The following is a 17593-nucleotide window of genomic DNA, read 5'->3' as shown; positions in this document are numbered from 1 at the left end:
CTTCTCAACAGGTCCATAATCTACCAGCAAGGGTCTCTGGGGAGGTGACCCTTATTTATTCTATACTTGACCTTAACTAGAATATTCTTTATGTGTATGTGTGCATGTGTGTGTAGAGGCCAGAGGTCAGTCTTGGAAGTCATTCTTCAGGATGCCATCCATCTTAGTTTTGGAGACAAGTAGATTAATCTAGGCAAAATGGTTAGCAAATTCCAAGAACCTGTGTGTGTCTCTCTCCCCAGTGCTGGGATTACAAGCCTGCATCACAGCACCTGGTTATTTACATGAATTCTGAGGATTGTAGGTCCTAATGCATGCATGTCAAGCACATTACTGAATATGCTTCCCCAGACCTAACCAGGTAATCCTACATATTTGATTTGAGTTCATTCTAACAGGAAAGAAGAAAACTTATCTAAAAATACAAGAGAACAGTTCTGTGGCAAAAATAAATATATAGAGAAGACTAAGAAGCAGAGTCTTTGGCGATTGAGGCTTCTTGTACATTTTATTCTTTTTTTAGTATCTAAAAGACAAAAGAAAAAACAGTTAAAAATCTATATTAATGACTATATAACATAAACATGTTTACTTTGGGCATCAGTAACATTGAGTTGGGGGCTAAAGTTTTGAAGGTACAGAGCCCATATTTGCAACTGAAATTGGCATCAATTTCAAGCAGCTACCATTTTAGGGTGCTATATGTAGTCCCCATAGAAACCACAAAGAAAATGCACATAAAATATGTGAAAAACAAGATAAGAAAAGAATAAAAATACATCACTACAAAAAAATTCTAAGCCCACAAGAAAGCAGTAAGAGAGAAAAATGGGGACAAAGAGTTTTAAGACATGGAGAAAGCCAGAGACAAAATGGAAAAAGTACTTTGAAAGCTAAGTACTTGCAGGGTTGAGAGATGCAATGGAATAGTATTCATCCATGAAAAGGAAGCAAACGATGATGCATCCACACAAAGGAACAGTGAGGGGGGCATGATGTTAAACAAAATAAGCAGGTTGTAAAAAGATACCTGCTGTATGATGTCACTAATTTAAGAGCCCCGGATCCATTCCATTAAGAGACAGGAAACAGTGGTAACCACTTTGCCAAAGACTAAAGAGGGGAGGAATGCTGAGTCACTCTTTAATGGGAATGGAGTGCTAATGTGGCCAGAGGAAGAGAGTGCTGAAAGGGCTTGTGGAGGCTTCTGCCACTGTGTAAGCCTAGCTCAAGGCTGACACAGGAAGGCTGCTATGTCTTCAAGGACAACCTGCAGGGTTAAATATGCAGGCTACAAAAGAAGACCTTGTTTCAGAAGGAAGATGGTAATGTTGAATTTCCATATGACTCCCAGTTTGCAGTTGTACAGACCCAGAGCACTTCTGTCAGCAGTGGTCCCATAAATCCCAGGAACTGCATCAAAATCTTACAGAGTGGAGCCATGATCATTGCCTCACTTAGAGCAATGGTCCTCGACCTTCCTAAAGCTGCAACCCTTTAATACTGTTCCTCATGATGCAGTCACCCCCAACCATAAAATTATTTTCTTGTTATTTCATAACTATAATTTTGCTACTGTTATGAATCATAATGTAAATATCTGTGTTTTCCAATGGTTTTAGGTGAGCCCTGTGAAAGGGTCATTTGACCCCCAGCAAAGGGTTCTCAACCCACAGATTGAAGAATGCTGTCTTGGTGGTTTTGGAGTAAGAAACTTCTAAGGAAAATGTTCTCTAGAACACAAGGTCAGTAAATATTTCACTCAAAAGAGAAAAAAAAATTTTTTGAATTATTTTATGGTCTGAGTCTCACTTCCTTTTAAAAGTTGTGTGATAAGATGAGGGGATGTTAAAGACTTTGGATGGTTTCATTTTGAAGGTGGAATGAATGTTCTCTACACCCTTGCAAAATGGCCATGAGTCCATACAGACAAAGAATGGGATGCTGTGGCTTAAAAGAGGCATGTTTGGGTATCACGTTAACAATGGGTGGACTGGACGAGTGTTGCTTTTGGTTGACTGTCAACTTGATAGAATCTAGAATTACATGGGAGACAAATATCTGGGTATATTCATGAGAGAGCTGCTGAATGTCTAGTTTGTAGAATAATTGAAGAAAATCCACTCCAAATGTGAACAGCTCCACCTCATAGGCTGCAGTCTCAAATTGAATATAGAAGAGAAAGCAAGCTGAAGCAAATGATTTGTGTTGTCTCCTGACTGTAGACATGAGGTAACCAACTGCCTCATATTCTGGCTGCCTCCACTTCCCAAGGATGAGAATGTAGTCCTGAAAGCATAAGCCTGAGCCAGCCCTGCCTCCTTGCAGTGCCTTCCTGCTGGGAATTTGGTCACAGCAATAAGAAAAGCTAGCTACTGGACTGGAGAAATGGCTCAGCACTTAAGAGCACTGGATGCTTTTCTAGAGGATCTGGGTTCAATTCCCAGTGTCCACATAGTAGCTCACACCTGTCTGTAACTCTGGTTCCAGGAGATCCAACACTTGCACAGATACACATGCACATAAAATAAAAATAATTTTTTATCTGTACTTGCACAGATACACATGCACATAAAATAAAAATAATTTTTTATCTGTATATAAAACAGAAAAGTAACTGTAGTCACACACCACTCACATACCCTCAGCATTAATCAAACTAAAGAGCATAGTAATAACAAGTTAAAAAGAAGATATGAAATTGGGAGGGAGACAGAGTGAGCGAGAGCTAGAGGGAGGTGATAGTGTATGGATATGATTGATAAACACTGTATGAAACTTTCAAATGTTAAAGATAAACGTTTTTATTTTAAATTGATAAAGGAAACACAGGCCTCTTTTATCTGCTGAGAACTAATATAGATATTAATTTCTATTTATAGGTCATTAAATAATTACCAAATACCTTCACAAATACTAGTTCAGACAAAACCAACCAAGGCAAAGAAAGTCATCTGAGCTTTCCTTTGAGAAGCTGGAAAAGCAGAACTCAACAATGGGCGACAGAGCTGGCCCAAAGTTTAGAAAATGGTTCTGGAAATTGCTATGCCCTATGGGAGGAAGGGTTAGCAGAGGATGTGTTAAGTCTAAGAATAGCTTCGCCTTACATCTACATTTCACAGATATTGGTTGACCAATGAGAGCTGTCAATAACACCAACAACCATGATAGACTATGAACACTTTTCTGAAGATACTATAGTCCTGAAAATAAACAAACTAACAAACTAAACAGTTGGGAATCCCCTAAGCCCTTGGCCATTTTGCAGTTTTGTTTTTCTGGATTCCCTGAAGTCTGCTTTACATTTTTGGTAGAGAAGCCTGGTTTTCACTCAATTTATTTCTTCATCCCTGGTTAAAATCAGGGAAGCAGAGATGTGATCTAGCCAGGAGGTAAGGTCACAATCCAGTGTAGCCTAGTTGAGTGACATCTTCCTAAAACTGAGAAGAACTCAAATGACCAAAGAGAAGTCACATGTGTCAATATGGCCCAGCAGGAATACCTAGGAAGCTTGGCAAGTGAATCGTGCTCTGAGGCCTTGAGCTACCTGTTCCAGATTTTGTCCAGATATTTTTCATGCTTTCTTTTATTCTATGTGCATACTTTTTAGGTACCTGATTACCTCCTTTTTATCCAGCTGCAGTAAATTTCTGATGCTCACAACAAATGAAGCCTAATAATGATAAGAAGAAATTAAAATTCCTCAGGCAATTTTAGAGACAAGTTCTCAAAAGTCAACAGATTTTGTCATCGACTAGATGTTAAACAGGCTTTTGGTTCTGTCCTGTCCAGAAGTCAGAAATGCCAAAAATTGTTTGGGTAATCTGGCTCCAGATCAGAATTCTTGTTATCTTTCTTCTTTTACAACATTTACTGGAAGCTATAAATGAGAGTGTGACAGAAACTCGAGAATCTTGATACCTAGGATGGAGAGGCACACAGAGAGACCTGGTGGGTGGGCCAATTAGCCTGACAAGTTCACCCCACGTTCTTTAATCCAGAAAAGCCTTATTACACTCTAGATCAGCAGTTTTCAACCTGTGGGTTGCCCCTTTGGCACACCTTTATCTCCAAAATTACTTACATTATGATTTATAACGGTATCAAAATTACAGTTATGAAGTAGCAATGAAAATAGTTTTATGGTTGGGGGTTAGCACACCATGAGGAACTGTAAAAGGGTGACAGCATCAGGAAGGTTGAGAACCACCAAGCTTGATGACAACCCCCAAGGACAGCTGTTTCCTGGAAGCTGCTTTTACCCTGCGGAAGCTCTGTTTATATTCTGTCTCTTAATTCCTCACTTATGAACACACGCAGGCACATAAAACAAAATCATTTCTAGGACATCGCCTGGCATCAGACAAACTCAATCTTGGATTTGTGAAGCAAATGACCTGAAAGCTGTTGTCCAAGGTTGGCTTCCTTGGCTGTTGATTTTCTGGGATCCTAGATGCTCAACCCGGAGCACCTGATGTGCGAAGGACTCCATTGCTTTCAAGGAGTCCCATTTTCCCGTGCCACTAGTTCACAAGGTCGTTCTGGTCCTCCTAGTTTATTTGTTGAGTCATAAACGCATCTAGCCTTTGCTTTTTGCTGATTTTTTAAAATTGATAAATCATTGTTGTGTGCATGCCCAAAGTGATGTTTTTGTTGATGGATGCGTTATGCATAGGTTCCGTGAAGCTAGTGCACATTTCCACCATCTCTCCAGCTGAGTTTTTGAGGTGATGATGTTAAAAGTCCTCTTTAGTAATTCGGAAATGTGTGCTCTATTACTACATGTTATCTCTTGTTTGACACTTAATTGCAGGAACTCGTCCTCCCAAGTCTAGCTGGGACCTTCTGCCTTTGATCTGGTTCTTTCCTTAGCCCTCTTCTTTTCTACCATGCCTCTGGTAACCACAATGCTTCCTGGGTTCTCGAACACAGACATTTCTTACATGTCCCACAAGTGATATCACACAGCATTTGCTTTTCTGTCCATAGCTCGTTTTAGTTATCATGGTGTCCTTTATACTATTAAACATAGTGTCATTTATACTGTTGGAAACTGTATAAGCTGCCAAATTTGCACTTGCAAAGAAGGGGCCATTTTTCTCCATCAGGACACTTCCCACCAAAGGACAATGCATGTCCTTGATGTGGTAAATCCAGCATCCTCTGTATTCTAGCAATGGGCATTAGAAGTTATGATAGTGCCAAGGATCCAGAAGTCTTCATCTTTGAAATACAGATCTTAATAAATTCCTGATTTCTTCTTTAGGAGGGCTGTATGCTAGGCCATTGCATATATGTATCATTTGTTCTTTATCTACTGTTCTTTATCTATCTGTTAATACTTGTGTGGTTTCCACATCTTGCTATTGTGAATAAAGTAGCATTATTTTTTCCTTCATTAATTGCTCATTTATCTAATATTTTATATAAGCCCAAGAATTCAGGTACATGAAAATTGTTCCTGGAGTTAGTCTTGGGAAAATCTACAAACACATCCTGCTATTCCCCATCCTCTTCAGATTTCCTATTCATCCTACTACATCACCCTTGCCTCTTCATTTCTTCCCCCTCGCTATAGACATTATGACATCAGCCTACCCCCAAAGCATTTCTGACTCTGGGCTTGGTTGGAAGACACTTGTGGACCTGGACACATTCCCATGACTCACACAGCCACAATCTCATTCTTTACAAAGTCACACTTCCCGCAAATAGGACTTGTGCCTTCTCCATCGAGTCTCAGTGTTCCAGCCCAGTAGGAAGCCTCTGGTAGATAATCACGAGTGAGCTCCTGAGGAAATTTAGTGTAGTGATGGTTGGAGGAGATTCAAACTTGAGATGCTAGTAGGAGAGTAGAAGAAAAGGACAGAACATAAGGCTAAACAGGGGGTCTGGGGAAATGTCAAAGAAAAGGTGAAAATCAAGTAAAAATGTAAAGACTTAGATAACAAGTGAATAAAAGTATCAATAAAACTGAATAATAATTCCAAAAGTGATAAAATGGTAAGAAAGCATAAGAGAGGACATGGCATATCTCGATATGTTGTTAATATATGGAGTCTACTGGCAATAGGATCAGTAGGCCAGAAAGGAGTAGAGAGTCCCAAGTCTTGGAGGACTTTGTCAAGCTACAGAAGTTTGTATACAATGAGAAGTGAGATAAATGTTGTAGCCTGCTGGGAGTCATTTGTGAAAAAGGACTCAACTGAGAAAATGTCTTTATAAGATTTGGCAATAGACAAGCCTGTGGGTCATTTCCTTAATTAATGATTAGTGTGGGAGGGTCCAGCCCATTGTGAGTGGTTCTATCCCTGGGCAGGAATTCCTGACATGTATAATAAGGCAAGCTGAGCAAGCCATGAGAAGCAAGGCAGTAAACAGTGATCCTTCGTGGTTTCTGCTTCAGTTTTTGCCTTCAAGTTACTGCCCTAACTTTCTCTGATGATGGATCATGATGTGGAAATGTGAGTGAAATAAACCTTTTCCCAGGTTGCCTTTGGCAATGGTATTTTATCCCAGCAACAGAAACTCTAACTCAGACATGGGCTAAAGTCAAATGATCACAGATCAGGTAGCTTAAACAGCAGACATGCATTTTCTCATAGTAGAAGCCAGGGCTCTAACACCAAGGAGTGGAAGTATTAGTTTCTTCTGAGGCTTTCCTCCTTAGGTCACAAATGGTTGTTTTCTGTCTGTCTCCTTTTGTCCATTTGTACTTTTTCTTCTGTACATGCCTATGGATCCACCCACATTTCCTCTTCTGTTAAGGGCGTATTTATAATGGATTGAGACACATCCTAAAGATCTCATCTTTTAACTTACTTCTCAAAAAGGTGATCTCTCTATGCTGAGAGGCTGACATCAGGCTTTCAACCTTAGTAACTGAGAAGTAGGAGGGATGGTATTCAGGCAGAACAGTGAACTTCTGGCTGACAATGGGCTGTGGACACAGGACACAGACTCTCTGCTCAGATCAGTGCTTCCTCTTCTTGTAGCTCTACCACCTTGGAAAGTAGCTTCAGTTACTGAATATTCTTATTTCCATTTCCCTGTACTGTAGCCTCCTTTCTGTTGTCATAAAAGAAGCATCCAAGGCAGCAAAATTTATAAGGAAAAAAATTAATGTTTACAGTTGTAAAGACTGAAAAGTCCAAGGATGAGAGCTACATGTGATGTGGACTTTCTCATTACGTTATAACATGACAAAAAAGAAAATCACAAAGAGAGACAAAATAACCTACCAATTCAAGTCTCTTCTCTTCATCTTCTAAAGCCACTAACTCCATCACAGGGACCCATCCTCATGACTTTGCAGGATCCTGGTTACCTACTAAGGCCTCTCTTCCAAATATATTGATATATGACCTTGTGGATTCAGTTTGCCCAAACTTGAACTTTGGGTAGGCAAACACAAAAGTTCCAGCATTCCATCTGCACCACAGTATTTGTAACTACTTTTAGGGGTGGTTATAAGGAGAACATTGCTGAGCAAATTAATTGAAAAAAAATTTTTTTCAAGGAGTATGAAGAGGCAACTCTGTGGCAACTGTGTTCCCGAACTGAGGCTTGAGTGTCAGCATCACAGAGAAGTGTGGTGTCAGGTGCACCATTTCCTCTGCAGCTTAGGAGTGCAGCTGCCACATTTGCACTTGCAAAAAAACGGGGCCAATTTCCTTCATCAGGATACTTCCCACTAAAAGGCAATGCATGTCCTTGATGTGGCAAATTCAGCATCCTCCATCCATATTCTAGCAATGAGCAATAGAAGTTATGATAGTGCCAAGGATCCAGAAGTCTTGATCTTTGAAATATATTCTATTGTTTGTAACTGAAAAAAATTTAAGTGTCAAAGTTGTCATTGATTTACTTCCAAATTTTTTCTTGGATTCAGGAGAAAAAGGAGCCATTGACTCCATTGGCCTTTGCTTAGAGGGTAACATTATCACCATATATGGTGACATTTGAGCCAGGTAGGCAGATTATTATGGGCTTATATTCTTTTCTAAAAATAATCATTAATCAAACTCGACTAGTCTATTATATCAGTTTCTTATAATCTCCCCAAACATTGTTTTTGTAGTGTCATTGTCAATATTAAGATCTGATATACTGCATGGTCAGTGGTATTCTGGGGTAATAATTTCAGTGGACCATATCTTTGTTGGCAGTGCAGCCTCTGAACTATCTGCCACCAGGTTTACTGGTAATGCCTGATGCTGCTGCTTGGTGGCTGCAAAGCAACCATGCGCAGAGAGAGCTATTTCATCACAAGCAATATGAGAAGTCACCAGCGGAAGACATCCCCACCCCAAGCATCCTGTGATGAAGGATAACACTCATCTCAAAACAACTCAGTCACAGGACACAGCACTAAGGCAGGAAGTGGAGCTACTCTAGCAGATGGTTGGTTCAGCCCCACACCATCTGTGGAGGAGCACTAGTCATTAGTCAAGCAAGAAATGCCTAAGACAGCTGGAAGGACGAGCAGTGGGCTGGTTGATGATGGTTCACCAGACTTGAAATGCAGGGTCCCAGTACGTAAACACAATGCAATCACCTAGATAAATATGAACAAGACATGTTTCTTGTTGAGTCAGTTCTTCTGCAGGGATATGCTGGAACTAGAGCCTCTCTTCAGAAAGGGAACTGTGTTATGTATATAGCTAAAAACATTAACAGTTATCACAGCTGTTTCATATAGAGAGAGTCAAATACTCACCCCAGCATATCTGCCATGCCACCTCCTCGGCACTTTCCTGGGTCAACTAAGAACATGTACATGAGTGTAACTATAGGTGGGCTGTGGGCTTATAAGAAACTGATATAATAGACAAGGCTGCATGTGTGTTTGTTTTACTGTCCTACTCCTGAGTCTTGAAGTTCATGTTAATATTGGAAGATAGTTCTCAAATTTAGCGTATTTCACTGGGCCACACAAGTTATTGAGCTGATTCTGCCTTGATTTTATGGCTCTTGAAAATCCAACCTCATAGTGGCAGGCATTTCAAAGAGCTGACATTGTCCCAGGGTGCAAAGTTTCATCCCCCAAGATGGTGTGGATAAGGTGAAGAAACAGAATGTAGGATAATTCATGTTGAACATGCATAGGTCAAGGACCAGGGATGGTAATCATGAGAGAAGGAAAGACAATCTCATAATCCAGGGAGAACTGGGAACCAGCCTGTGGCCTGCATTTACTTTGACATGCTTAAGAAAAATTCTGTATTACTGATTCAAGAAGACAGTTTCTTATGCATTCAGAGTAGTGTGTGCCTATTGAAAAGCAAACTTTTCCAAAATCTTGGGGTTTTCTGGGATCCCAGGATAGTAATCTCAGCATTCAAAAAGGGGGTTGAGAAGGAAGATAAAAACATCATTCAACTGATCACAGTACATAGAATCTCAAAGCCCCATCAGAGTTCTTCCAGGGTGGGTATGCAGAGAGCCCAGGGCTTCCTTGTGACTCACACATGCTCTCTGTCTGAACTGCTAAGGATCAGGGTAGTTTAGCACTCCTACTGCTGACAACAGCCAGAAGCAGCTGCCCATCCCTCTCAGTAATCTCTAGCACGTTTCTTGACTCTCAGTCTTTCAGTCCTGGTTAGGTGACCCTGCCACAGTAGCATCACAGGCAAGACACCAAAGAGGATGTGGGTGCCAATGTGCCATTGTGCCATTAGAAAGGAAGGAGCTCTCTCTCTCTCTCTCTCTCTCTCTCTCTCTCTCTCTCTCTCTCTCTGTGTGTGTGTGTGTGTGTGTGTGTGTGTGTGTGTGTCTGTCTGTCTGTCTGTCTGTCTATGTGGTACAGAGGCAAGTAATTCTAAGTTATAATCCTGGGTCTACCTCATCCCTAGCTATGTTACCAGGGAAAACTACTTTAGTTCTCAAAGTAGGCTTAGTGTATCTCTTTCATATATTGAAATACTGAGAGAAACTATAGGTATTCATTTCTCATTCATTTATATATCTTGTCTTGGAAACCACTCAGGAGATTTTGTAATTTCCCAAGGACCTATACCTGAGCAGATTCTGTGAATGTGTGCATGCATGAGAGAGAGAGAGAGAGAGAGAGAGAGAGAGAGAGAGAGAGAGAGAGAGAGAGAGAGAGACTAAGAAGTGGTCATTTCTGGTATGAGAGGCAAGGTTCTTCTAAACTCCCTTGTTCGGTGCACATTTCAGTCACATTTGTAGATGAGGCAGTGCAGTGAACAGAGATGGGCATAGTTTATTGCAAACACCTAAAGATTTCATGAGAAAAAAAGAGGCCTCTGCCCCATCTCTCCATCTAAATTCTGTTCATGTTTTATGGCAAACACTAAAAGACTCATGAGGAAAAAAGAGTTTTTCCCTCACCCATCTCTCCAGCATCGATTCTGTTCTTGAACGCTCACCCTGCAGTCAGGCAGGAGTGAGTGGGCCTAGATCACAGTGTTCAGTACCTCACAGGTCCAATCTGTGCTCTGTCTAGACAGACAGCTGGAGACTGGCAGCAAGGGATACCAGACACTCTGGGTGGGGGGCGTGCTGTGACAAAAATGTTCTCTTCTTGTCTTGCTGGCTGCTGCCTCCAAAGATTGTCAGAAGTAGCTGAGGGCTGAGACTCCTTTAAGATTCTGGGGTCAAAGTTTATAATCCAAAAGAGCTTTGTGGCTGCTGGTGGTTTCTTTGTCCTACCCCACAGTGTTCTGAAATAGCAGGAAATCAGACCTCCATGGTGACACCTGTCATGCAAGCTTCCAGGGTGGGGCTCTGTCCTTTTCAACTTCTCCTTTTTCAATCACAAATGCACTCCCATATCAGGTACTGGAGACCTCTGGAATTCAGTTCCTTTAGGATTTTGGCCTGTGTGTTATCTCAGCAGGTGCCAGTCACATCCTTTACGACCTGGCCCATTCTTGTCTGCTTTCTTATCTTTTCATCTATCCTACACTTCATGTTTTTGCCTTGTGCAGCACCACATGCCACATCCCTTCTGTAATGGCATTTCCATCTGTCATCAAGTGAACAGAATCCTCCAGACCTACCCCACCCCCACCCCCTAAGGCCATACATATCTCTACATTGTTGTGACCCCTGGGAGCACAGCAACGCAATGCAGTAGGGCTTAAGCCTCAACCCTCTCAGTTCCCTGTCGGCTTGAAGGCAGGACATGAGCATCTGTCTTTACCTTCTCATATATAGCTGAAGCTCAGTGTATACATTTAAAAGAAAACAAAACCTGACCCTGTAGGTTCCTGTGGTTTGTTCTGAACCTCTGCCCTCACCACTCACTCTCTAGGGAAAAGCCAAGTTGGTCTGCCCACACCAGCCTAATTGTGTCACTGCATGCTTAGAACATTTTAGTAGCATCTCATACTCCTTAGGAGAGAGTTCCAAATCCACATCATGCCTGAAAAATCCTACTAGACTTGACCTTTCCACAACACTCAAAACACCCTTAGCCCATATTCTTCTCTCCAGAAGCAAAACAAGCCACTCCAAGATTAATGGCTTAATTAATATTGCTGATTGCATGATTAATATTTTATGCCATTGATGTCTAGACTTATGAACACCCAGTGGTCAGGTATGGGTCAAGAAACCGCTTTGATAACCTTGATGGTCTCAAATGCCAGAGACTGGTTTGCTAGGATTCTGGAAAGGATGTTCTTAGAGAGATAGCAGGGTCTTCCTTGATATAGTCAAGCATTCTACAGTGGGATGTTCTGGTTTTCATTTTAGATTGTAAGAAATTTTAAAGAAAGGACAAAGAAGAATGCTATGCATTTTGAGTTTTGAATGCCTGTTGGCAACACTTGCTTTCATTCTATTACCCAAAGATTCTGTTACTGTGATAAAGCATCCTCAAACAAATCAAGGAATTGGAAGGGTTTTTTTAGATTACAAGTCCAGGTTACAGTTCATTATCAAGGGGAAGATGAAACAGGAACTCAAAGTGGTCCAAACAACAGCAGAAAAAAAAAAATCAATCCATCTTTCTGTATGCTTTCTTACTTGCTCTAGTTCTCTCTTCTTTGACATAACCCAGGAACTCCTTCCTAAGGAATAGTGCCACCCACAGTGGGTTGGGCCCTCCTAAGTCATTAACAATCAAGTTACTCTCCCACATGTATCCTTCTGACCAACGTGATAAAAGCAATTCCTCAATTGAGATTCTCTTTCCAGATAGTTCTGGGTTATATTAAGTTGACAGCTAAAGCAAAATAGGGCAGAGAATAATATGACCAGCCCAGATCAAAGAATATGAAAGAGTCTTCTACATCTACTGATGGGAAGAGCTACAACATTACATTACAAATATCATAGGCTATATAAAAGGTGGGGAAAAAGACAGTCATAGTTACAATCAGTCTATCAGAGTCCCTAGTGACTCTGATTTAATAATCAGCTACTTAGCCTGCATTCCAGATGATTCTGCTAAGGTCAGTCAAGGACCAGCCTTTGAAAGAACTGCTTATCCTCTAGCAAGACCATCTTCTTTCTGACTCCTGACCCTGCCCTGCTGTTTCTAGTGACATGGCTCTAGACACCCATAGTTTCTACCACCTGATGCATTTGCCTCTGACCCTAACCTAGTGACTTCCTACTCATCCCCCAGGTCTTAATTTTCCCAGATTCTTAAGACTAGGTTTGCCACACCCACTTCCCCTTTTGGATTTCTCTAATAACCTTTACATTTCTCCCAAATGTCTCATATGGGTTGATTGCTTTACATCTTTCCTCATAGACAGTAAATATTACAAAGGTGACACAAATGTCTAATTTGCTCATCACTGCATATGTTGCAAAATCAATTGAGGTTTAATAGATAGAGAGACTCAATAAATGTTTACAAAGAGCAGAAAGAAATGGCTTTGAATTTTACATTAGACTTTCTATCTATTAATGCACTCCAGGGGTCATTTTTTGTATTGTTTTAGAAGAGCAAGAAGTTGTTCTTAGAAGTCTAGGCCAGAGAGGACATAACTAGGGACACTTTGGTATTGTTAAGATGTTTTTCAGAGTGAACATGGAAGCTTCCTAAAGGAGTCTGAGAACCTTCAGACTATTCCTAATGAGAGGATGCCAAGATATGATGCTTTGCTGGATCTCTATTCTTTTTCTAACATGTATGTGAGTCCATGTACATCTGTGTGCAGGTCCTCATGGAGGCCAGAAGAAGATACTGGATCCTCTGGAACTCGAGTTACAGTAATGCCGGCTGACCAGTGTGGGTGCTGAGAACTGAACTCAGGTCCTCTGCAAGAGCTATTAACCACTGAGCATCATCATCTGAAGAAGGTTTATGCTTAACTAAGTAAGTAACTAAGAAGAAAGTCCAGCCAATGGACAAGTATTTGCACAAGCAAAGCCTGAACAGAAATGAAGGGGTGTGGGCATAGACAGGAGAGCAGTGACCTAAGCCTCTGGGAAGGATGAGTTGACCCAATGAACAGTTGATATCAGAAGTCAGAAAAGGGGGCAGACAGAGGCAAAGGCAGAAACCACAACAAGAGGAATCAGGAGTAGGGGACCTCTTTTCTACTTAGTGGGTAGGGATGGATAGATGCCTTGCAGATAGACCAGCTGGTGGTTCCATTGAGAAACTACAAGTGAGTAGAGCAGCTAGGAACATCCTCACCTGACACATCTCTTGAAAGGCAGTAGACCCTCTCCTATGCCCTATCTCTTTCTCAGCTGCTTTCTATTCTATTCAGAGTCCTCTGCAAGTGACAGGGAAAAGACGTATGCACTCACTTTTGGAGAACACCGGTATATAGCAGCCATACCTGTCTTCACAGAGCACGTGCTGGTATGTTCAGGGAGAGCCTTGGGGGAAATCACCACTCTCAGCTCCAGAGGCTGCACATGGAATCTGTTTCCTCTTAGCAACAATGAAATAGAGCCACAAATTGCCACAGACCCAGATCACAATCTGTACATCCAGGGAGCAAAGGGCTGGCAACATCTACACCCAGCACCTGGCCCTGGTGGTCTTGAGACTTAAAAGATAGGGATGCTTTTGATTCTCACTGTTGAGTTATGAAGGGAAATGTTTGTTTCCTATCAGGCCCACTCAGCTGGAATACTTTTTTACGTGTCCCTTTTTTTTCAAGCTCTCTTTCATCTCCCAAAATAGCCACATCAATGATGAATTTGTCCTGGGTGTTTTCTGCAATGAGTTTACATCTCATTGGGTTCTCATTACCTGAGCAGAAGCTGACTCATATGGGGGTCACATGTCACTGTTCCAAGCTTCATCTCCAGGCATGGTGCTCCTACCTTCTTGTATCCAAGTTACCCTTCTCCTGCTCTTCTGACCCCACAGCTGTCTGCTCCTTCGTGACTACAGAACCACAGCCCGCATTAAGCTCAGTGATGTTAATCTTCCTCGTCAGACCTATGGAGAGGAGGAAGGCCCTGCCTTAGCTCAGAGTCAGCTGCCTATATGTCTTGAATTTAGGAGGAAGAAACAATTTGCTTGCCAGTCCTCATAATCCTTATTGGAAGAAAAGCATTTTAACAGCTGGTGCCTGAGTTATGCACAGGATACAGGAGATGTCCTAAGATGTCACTAAAGCCATAATGCTAGAAGACAGCATGTCACCACACAATATTGCCAGGGAGTAGGGGAGGGGATGAGACAAGATGATCATTTCACCAAACTTTATGATCAAGTAGAACTCCCATCCAATCTAAGTGACAAGGTGGCCTGAAGTTCTGGAATCAGGACCCAACCTTGGTCACATCTGGACTCCATCATTTCTTCACTCCATACTTGGCCAGGGGTTTCACCTTTGTTCAGCCTCAGTTTTTTTCACTTGGAAAATGGGCATGATATTATTGAGCATACTAAATTACTGTCAGGAGTAAATGACATCATACACATAAAGCATGCAGCCTGGATTCTGCTCAATAAGGCTTAATTAAATGGTGCTGTGAATAGAGCTGGGAAAGGATTGAGGAGGGAATGAATGGCCCCCAAGCATGCCTGCAGCAGATGCTGCCAGATGTTGGAAATGGACTCGCCTTAAGAACTTCTGAAATCAAACTTTTAGTATCCAGGATGATGAAGCAATTCAACGCTTGAGTTCCTTTGTGCCTGAGGAGGAAGAGAACAATAAAACTGGAGATGATGAGAGAATTAATGATAAGTCCTGAAGGAATAAGACCGACTGGTTCACCGTGAAGTGTGCAGTGCATTCTGGGAACTGAGATTCCTTTTGCTGGGATTTTAAAGACGTTATGGCTATAAATGAGCTGGTGATGGAACAGCCCAGCTAAGATACTTAGCAAAATGACTTAACAACGTGACTTGATATTAAGCTTGGAAGAATGCCTATGGAATATGAAGAAGACATTAGCTGGGAAACAGGAGGCCTGGATTCTAAATCACTGCACTCTCTTAAAATAGCACTTTCCTCCAGGGTTTCATTTGCCTCCTTTTCAAATGGCAGGGTTGATACCTGTGTCCTTAAAGTCCCTTCCAGTGTGACATTCTACAGGCTTTTCTGTGTCATCTCACTGAGCCGACTATGCAAGAAACTCTCCTGATTATTACCATCCCTACAGGCATCCCTTAAGGAAAGAAACACATTGTGAAGGACACAGGGAACTATCCAGCAAGGATGCTGGGCTGGCTTAGAGAGGAAGGCTGAAGATATAAGGAGGGAAGCCCCCAGCTCAGAGGCCCAGGCAAAAGCAACAGGACATATGGCAAGCAATGGTTAGCTGTAAGGAAACCTTTGGAAGGTAATCTCCAGGGCTCTATGTAGAAGAATCTGCATATCTGGAATATAGTCAGTCTCTCAAGTCTGAGGGCCTGAAGGACTTTTTAGTCCTAAATATATTTGACCAAGAGCCTTTGCAGAATAAAAGTCTGGGCAATTTTACAACAGGAGTTGAATTTCTTGCAAACATGTTTTCTCATTCGTTAATCACCTAGCATCTGCTGGGTGCTAGGCTTCAGTTCTGAAACAAAATAAGAGAAAGCCACCCTGAAACAGACTGTTCACAGTCCAGATGGGCTTCCAACACAGTCATCTGTACAGAGGGCATCCTATTGTCTCCTAATGTCACACAACATTTCAACATATCCTATAATATGGTAAAGAGACCATATTAAATAAAGCACTGAATTTGATCCTTTCTCCATGATCCCCATAGTTATCTATTTGCTGACACACTCTTTCACTGTGATTTTGTTTATTTTTACTTTTAATTATCTGTGTTTGTGTATGTGCATACACATGCACATACATGCACATATATGCACACATACAGGCTTGTGTGTCTATATGTGAGTATATGCATGTGTGTGAAGACTCAAAGAGTCCTGAGGCACCAGATGCCCCAAGAGCTTGAGTTACAGGGTATTGTAAGCTGAACATCTGATTGCTGAGATTAAATTATCATGCTACACACAATAAGTGCAAGCTCTTCACCACTAAGCCATCTTTCCAGCCCTGTCTTATTTTGTTGAGATGATATGACCCAGATTGGTTTCAGACTCACAATGCTTCTTACTCAGCTTCCCTAGTGCTGAGATTACAGGTACCTGATGCTACTCTCCAATGAGCCCAGAGTACAATGGATGGTTTCCATCTTCCTCTGTGTAATAAAGTAGAGTGACTAGCTCTTAAGTGAAAACTTAATAACACCAAGACACAAGTTGTGTCCTGTCTATCAGCAGCATTGATTACCCTGGGTAAAATATAAATTATGATCAAGGAACATTTGCTGAAGTAATGAATTGCCTTTTCACCATATATCAGACACTGTAGTAGAAATAAGTTGAAGGGGTGTTTTAAAATAATGTATTCCCAAAAGTTATCACTTAGATTGGGAGAATAAAGTGGACCAAGCAGACAAACACAAGCTACAGTATATATTACATAGAGTGAGTCAGCTCTTCATAAGATGCCTGGGTGTGGAACAGGGGGCTGAGGACGAAAGGAAAGGTGACCTAACTCTGATGGGTCCATGGTAGGAACACTTGGGATATTGGAATAGAACATCTGCCTTCAGATGGTTTGTCATGACATGAGGCAAAGAAGGTACTTAGAAGAAGAGTCAATATTGGACGACTAGGCAAGGAGAGAAAGACAAAAGGGGGGAGGGAAGGAGGGAGGGTGGGGGGAATGAAGGGGGAGGGAGGAATGGAGGAGAAGAGGGAGAGGGAGGGGGAGGGGGAGGGGGAGGGGGAGGGGGAGGGGGAGGGGGAGGGGGAGGGGGAGGGGGAGGGGGAGGGGGAGGGGGAGGGGGAGGGGGAGGGGGAGGGGGAGGGGGAGGGAGAGGGAGATTTTGTTCTCTTCTCTGGATTTCTCTGTGCAATAAGCAGCATCCTTATGACTTTGGGGGGCAGATCTCTTTATTCCTCCACTCAGGGCATTTAATGAGCCTGGTTTCAGGACAATAGTGCAAGTAAGAAGAACAAGGACTTTATACCTACGCTGATTTTCCATCAAATGTTTCTCTCCTCAGGGGAGAGTCTTATGGATTTAGAGAAACTCTCCTGAGCTTTAGTCCACACATATACAAAATGGGAATGAAATGGATTGATGAAGACCCACTATCACCATGTGATGTTGAACTATGAATCCCTTCTTCTTAA

This window comes from Arvicanthis niloticus, chromosome 11, assembly GCF_011762505.2.
Source record: "Arvicanthis niloticus isolate mArvNil1 chromosome 11, mArvNil1.pat.X, whole genome shotgun sequence".
NCBI classification, from domain to species: domain Eukaryota; kingdom Metazoa; phylum Chordata; class Mammalia; order Rodentia; family Muridae; genus Arvicanthis; species Arvicanthis niloticus.
This window is presented reverse-complemented; position numbering follows the sequence as displayed.